Source organism: Salmo salar, chromosome ssa04 (assembly GCF_905237065.1).
Source record: "Salmo salar chromosome ssa04, Ssal_v3.1, whole genome shotgun sequence".
NCBI classification, from domain to species: Eukaryota; Metazoa; Chordata; class Actinopteri; order Salmoniformes; family Salmonidae; genus Salmo; species Salmo salar.
Genome location: NC_059445.1, coordinates 58,637,273 through 58,643,272, shown reverse-complemented (window position 1 = coordinate 58,643,272; position 6,000 = coordinate 58,637,273).

The following is a 6,000-nucleotide window of genomic DNA, read 5'->3' as shown; positions in this document are numbered from 1 at the left end:
ATGTTTTTTGGGGATTCAGTTCATTTGCATGGCAAAGAGGGACTTTGCAATTAATTGCAATTCATCTGATCACTCTTCATAACATTCTGGAGTATATGCAAATTGCCATCATACAAACTGAGGCAGCAGACTATGTGATAATGAATATTTGTGTCATTCTCAAAACTTTTGGCCACGACTGTAGAGTGACACACACAGCTTTTTATTTGATTTTCGCTGCCGGTGATGTTCAGGAGCTGTGTTTGTAAATTCATTTGATCAAGCTATGTAGCCTATTGATTCCTTCTTGATGAATAAATAAAAATGTAATGTTTTGATGTTTCTTTCTAACACTAGCCACGTAGCAATTGTATGAAGTTGGCTTTAGTTAGCCAGATAGATAGGTTCCTAATCTCCCAACCTCATACATAGCTACCAAGCCATTTAAGGCTCTCAATCAAGTTAAAGTAACTTGTCTAACTATCTTAGCTAAGATAACCTGTGCAGAAAAAATGCATATTTCTTTACATAGAATTAGGCATAATTATTAATGAATGCAGGAAAAAGATGCTTCAGGTGTTTGAAAAATAAAAAAATATCTAACTTATGCACCCCTCTCTGGACCACCCCTCCACCATCCTTTTTTTTCATGCCCTCTCTAAAATAATGGGTGCATGATGCGCTTGTCAGCAGGGTTTGGATTCCCTTTCAGTCAGTCAACTTCTGTACAACATACTATGGAGAGTCGCACTCTCGCAACTTCGGTTGAAGGATCTACAATCATGCCTGATAAGGCCAACGAAATCCACGCCTCGATGGAGGCCCAGCCTTCCACAGGTGATAAGCTTGAGACTTGGATTCATTCTTTCAATTATTCCGCTCTTCACCTGGGTGTGAACAGGAATGATTCACACTACTGAAACAAACAATTGAAAAACAAGACTCTCTTACGTTGAGCCAACTAAACTGTCCCATAATTGTAGAGCCTGTTCACGCCCTGGACATTGTGTGCTAAAGGTTGTACTTGTTCTCATAAGTTTTCTAATCACAAACAATTAGTTATTCTTACATTTTCTGGTGCAATGAGTAAGACGGTTAAAAAAGCGACGAGACGACGATGGCTAAGCTGAGTTCGGGGTTGTGATCATTCACCCAGTCATGCAGTTATAGCAGTTCTCTGAAAGATAATCATGATCTATGTTTAGTTTATCCCGGCGCTCAGGCGGCCCTCGCTCTACCCAGTCCATGCGCGCATTGCCACATACTGCGTAAAAACTCCCTGGAAAGACCTGTAGTATTCTTGAGGAAGCTTGGAATTACTGATGGAGACTTTCCTTTCCTGGATGCTGATACCTCGGCTGGGACCGAGCTGCAGGAAGCGGAGATTGATTCGGTGGTCGGAGCAAATGTCTTGTCTCCCTGGGTGTGGGGTATGGGGTGACTGCCTGTACCCAACCCAACTCCTGTGTGCTCTGTCACTGGTTACAGAAGGCTACCCAAAGAGACAGGGTGGCCAGGTTCAGTGGATACCCCCCACCGCCTGTCTGCCTGTCAATCAACGCTTGCCTTTCTTCCAAGACTTGTTGATGAAGGGTTTGGTCCCACATCAGTGATCCGGTCCTACGTGGACTTTCAAGACTGGGCTAGGTAAACTAGTGCTGCATAGCATACTTTTCAGGTTGGCTAACTCGCCGAGGCAAGATAGGTATTACTAGCTATTCCTGCCTCCCCACGGACAAGTTGCTGCGGTAGCTCTCTTGTTTGGTATATGTAGTGTTAAGTCACTTGACTATTCTAAACAGACCGTGATGCGTTCAAAGAGGCTAGCCTAGCTTATGCTAAAAAGCCTCCTGGCTAACTTTGGCTAGCATGCTTAACTTTCGGTGAGTGGAACTTATTAGCTTTCCCCCGGCGTTATGGCAACCCCATTCCTATTTTCAGTTCCTGGAGTTGGAAGGAGTGATGGAAACGGGGTTTGAATGCACCTCTGATGAAGAAGCATTCCACCAAGCACTTGGCTTGGGTAACCCCCGGAGTGAGGCGCCTTAGCATGAGCCTGTGTGACCACCTCCTCAAAAACATTACTGTGACAACAGTGCCCACCACGTTTGGCATAAGGGGTACTATGTCAACTGTTGCTTGAGCCCCCTTTGCCCATAAAGGGGCCCGGGCTTCATGCAGGCTATACAGACTCATGGAAGCACAATGTATGTTGGAAACTTGTCCATGTTTAATGCTGCCCTCTGTTATCCCGTATTCCACGGTGTTCACACTTCTGCAGAATCATGAGGAAATATCCTCCCGTCTCCAGAAGCAGGCAATCCGCGTGGTTCCTGGACTGCTGGTACAGACGGTATTCCTGATTACGAAAAGGGACAGGACATTGTGTCCCATTCTAGGCCTACATGCCCTCAGCATGCACCTCAGACTATTACAGTGATTGGCTGGTGGTGGGGAGTCGAAAGGGCAAGCAGTGTTACACACATCCATGCTACTGTCCTGTATTCAGTCTCTAGGCTTCATAAGAAACCAGAAAAATAGCTGTCTGACTCCATCTCAGCACATTCAGTTTTATGGGTCTCGACTCACGTATCACACTTTTCTATCCCTACGGAGGTTGTCCGGGTTCCGACTTTACTTAGACACATTTCGGATGGGTCACACAGTGCGTTTTTACCAGTGCCCAAGCCTGCTGGGGATGATGGTTTCTGTGATGAAAGTCGTTTCCTTGGGACTACTGTTGATACGGCCCTTCCAGTGCTAGCCACTCACCTGCACGCATCTCGCAGCCTAAGCCTGTTGCTTTGGGTGTCCCTGTCAGGTCTACGGGCCATGGCCTAGTGGTGGGACCCTCTGCTATTGTCAGGGGGCTCCCATGGGCTGAGTTGTATCCCACAAGATGATCACAACAAACGCATCCCAGGCTGGGGTGCATCAACAGATGGGGAGAGACTATATCGATCCCTTCTAACCTTGGCTTGCTCCATATTGCTGGGGAGCAGTGCGCACATGCTTTTGATTTGGGTGACGCATGTCCCCGGTTGCTTCAACTCGGGTGCAGATCTTTTATCCAGGTGGGACCCTCTCTCTCAGGAATACGACATTTTCAGCAGGGTATCGAGAGAAAATATGCATTGTCATCTATTTTTCTCAATGAGGGACCCGAGTGGCCCATTGGGAACGGACGCTCTGGCGCACCAGTTGCTTAGGACCCTCCTTTACTAATTTCCACCAGTGGTTCTGATTCAGCCCACATTAGAGTGGGTGCGCCGGGAGGGCTTACCATTGATTCTTGTGGCTCCCCATTGGCCCAGGCAGCCTTGGTTCACAGAGATCCTTCGCCTTTTAGGGGTGGTCCCGTTCTGTGAACTTGTGTGTTTGGCAACACAAGCTCAAAGAACGGGACTGCCGAGTACTGAAGCGCATAGCACGCAAAACTCGCCTGTCCTCGGTTGCAACACTCACTACGGAGTTCCTAACTGCCTCTGGAAGCAACCTCAGCATAAGAACTGTTTGTCGGAAGCTTCATGAAATGGGTTTCCATGGCCGAGCAGCCGCACAGAAGCCTAAGATCACCAAGCGTCGGCTGGAGTGGTGTAAAGCTTGCTGCCTTTGGAATCTGGAGCAGTGGAAATGTGTTCTCTGGAGTGATTAATCACACTTCACCATCTGGCAGTCCGCCGGACAAATCTGGGTTTAGAGGATGCCAGGAGAATGCTACCTGCCCCAATGCATTGTGCCAACTGTAAAGATTGGTGGAGGAAGAATAATGGTCTGGGGCTGTTTGTCATGGTAGTGGCAAGGCCCCTTATTTCCACTGAAGGGAAATCTTAACTCTACAGCATACAATGACATTCTAGACGGATAATACTACGCTTCCAACTTTGTGGCAACAGCAACACATTTTTTTGGAAAGGTGGCATCTTATGACTGTGCCATGTTGAAAGTCACAGTGCTCTTCAGTAAGGCCATTCTACTGCCAATGTTTGTTTCTGCAGATTGCATGGCTGTGTGCTTAAAATTTTACACCTGTCAGCAATGGGTGTGTCTAAAATAGCCAAATCACACTAAATTGAAGGGGCGTCCACAAACTTTTTTATATATAGTGCATCTATGACCAACATATGCATACCTGAATTCCCAGTCATGTGAAATCCATAGATCAGGGCTTATTGAATTTATTTCAATTGACTCTTACTTTTTTGAAATTGTTGCATGTTGCGTTTATATTTTTGTTCAGTATAGTATCAGTTGACGTCGGTTGGGTTGTGATCATATTTCCCCATAGTATATTGTACCAAAGTTGACTGAATGAAAGGCAACGTTATGACTATAACTACGTGTCCCTGATGGAGGGAAATGAGGTACAACTCCTGTTTGGACCCGCTTCCTGTTCCTGGGCTCGGTAAAGAGTGATATTAAATTGAAGGAATGATTCCGAGCCTCACGTTTATCATATGTGGAAGGTGGGACTTCCAGCGAGGCACGGATTTCATTGGCCTGGTCCGGCGTGATTGTAGATCCTTCAACCGAAGTCACGAGAATGCGATTCCCCATAATATGTTGTACCTCATTTCTTCCTTTAGGGAACATTAGTTATAGTCATAACATTACATTTTTAATGGCTGTGTGGAAATTATATTCAGAGCATGGCGTCTACCTTGTCACCATGGTTACTTTCTCTACCCAGTTGGATCTCAGTCCTTTGTGTTTTATTTTAATTTTTACATCATTAAGATTAATTGCAAGCAGCCAACACTGCAGACAAATAATATAAACACTGGAAGATTAAATTGTATCAGTGAATATGATTTGGGAGCTTTTGACCTTGGGAGCTTTCTCCCTATTTCTTGAGCATACACCTTTAAGAGATGTCTAAAGGTAAGACACATAAACAGAGTCTGAGATTACCGTACCGTAGTAGTAAACGCCAGCACAGATTTATTTTGAAATCCATCAGTCAGGGCAGCGGGAGATATCATCAAATCTACCTTAATGTCTGTGGGAGAGCGAAGTCAGCCAGACTTAAACACAAATAAGCCTTAAACTCCATCCATTTAATTGTTGCGATTATGTCCGACAATAGGTAGACCAGAGCTGCCCCTGAGATGAGGACGAATTGAGCGAAGCTTGCAGATGGGCCTCCATGTCTGCGTAAGGCCAGGTTGGAATCGATACTGTGAGAGACACATACTGAACGTCAGTGACAGCTTGAGTCAACTCAGCTGAACAGTTTTTTTTCTTTCAATCACTCTCTCCCAAAGAACGTCTCTATGGCTTTTGTTTATTCTCTCTATCTCGCTCTCTCTCTTTCTGTCTCTTTCTGTGCAGTGACTGAGGGCATTCTCTTAAGCACATTGACAGGGAAACAGAAACTTGCCGTGATTTTAACGATGGGAGCATTTGTGCCAAGCATAGGTTTAGCATCACTTTCCAGACCTCCATATAGAGCACCGACATTCCCTAAGGCCCGCAGATATGTATGCTATGGAGAGAAAGAATGCCCAAAACACCTCCGGTAAGCAGGAGTCAAGACCTGTCAACTGGCTGTTGTCTTTGTGATGCTACGCAAGCTGACAGCTAACACATTGTAAGTGTGTCTATCTCTCTCGCTTTCTCTCTCGCCCTCTTTCTCTCTCAGTTAGTTCCCCTGCCTTTCCTATTTCCTATGGATTATTTCAGTGTTTGTTTTTATTCTATGCATGCTTGGCACACGTATGCCCTAAGGGACTAAATTAGCGAGGGAAAAGTGATCTCTCTCTTTTTCCCTCCTCTCTTTCCCTGTCTTCTTCATTCAATGTTGTTTCTCCATCTACTGTTAGAATTCTATGCATACCATTTGAGCATGTTTGCTTCATATGGAAGGCGCGGCACGTGGCTACAATCTCAAGTCTTGCTTCATTAATATAATATTTCAATCACCTTACTGCTCTCATTTAAAACAGTATTATGATGATCATGGGGGGGAATGGGAATTTACCTAAAGGATACAGACTAATTGGGAATACATTACTTTGACGT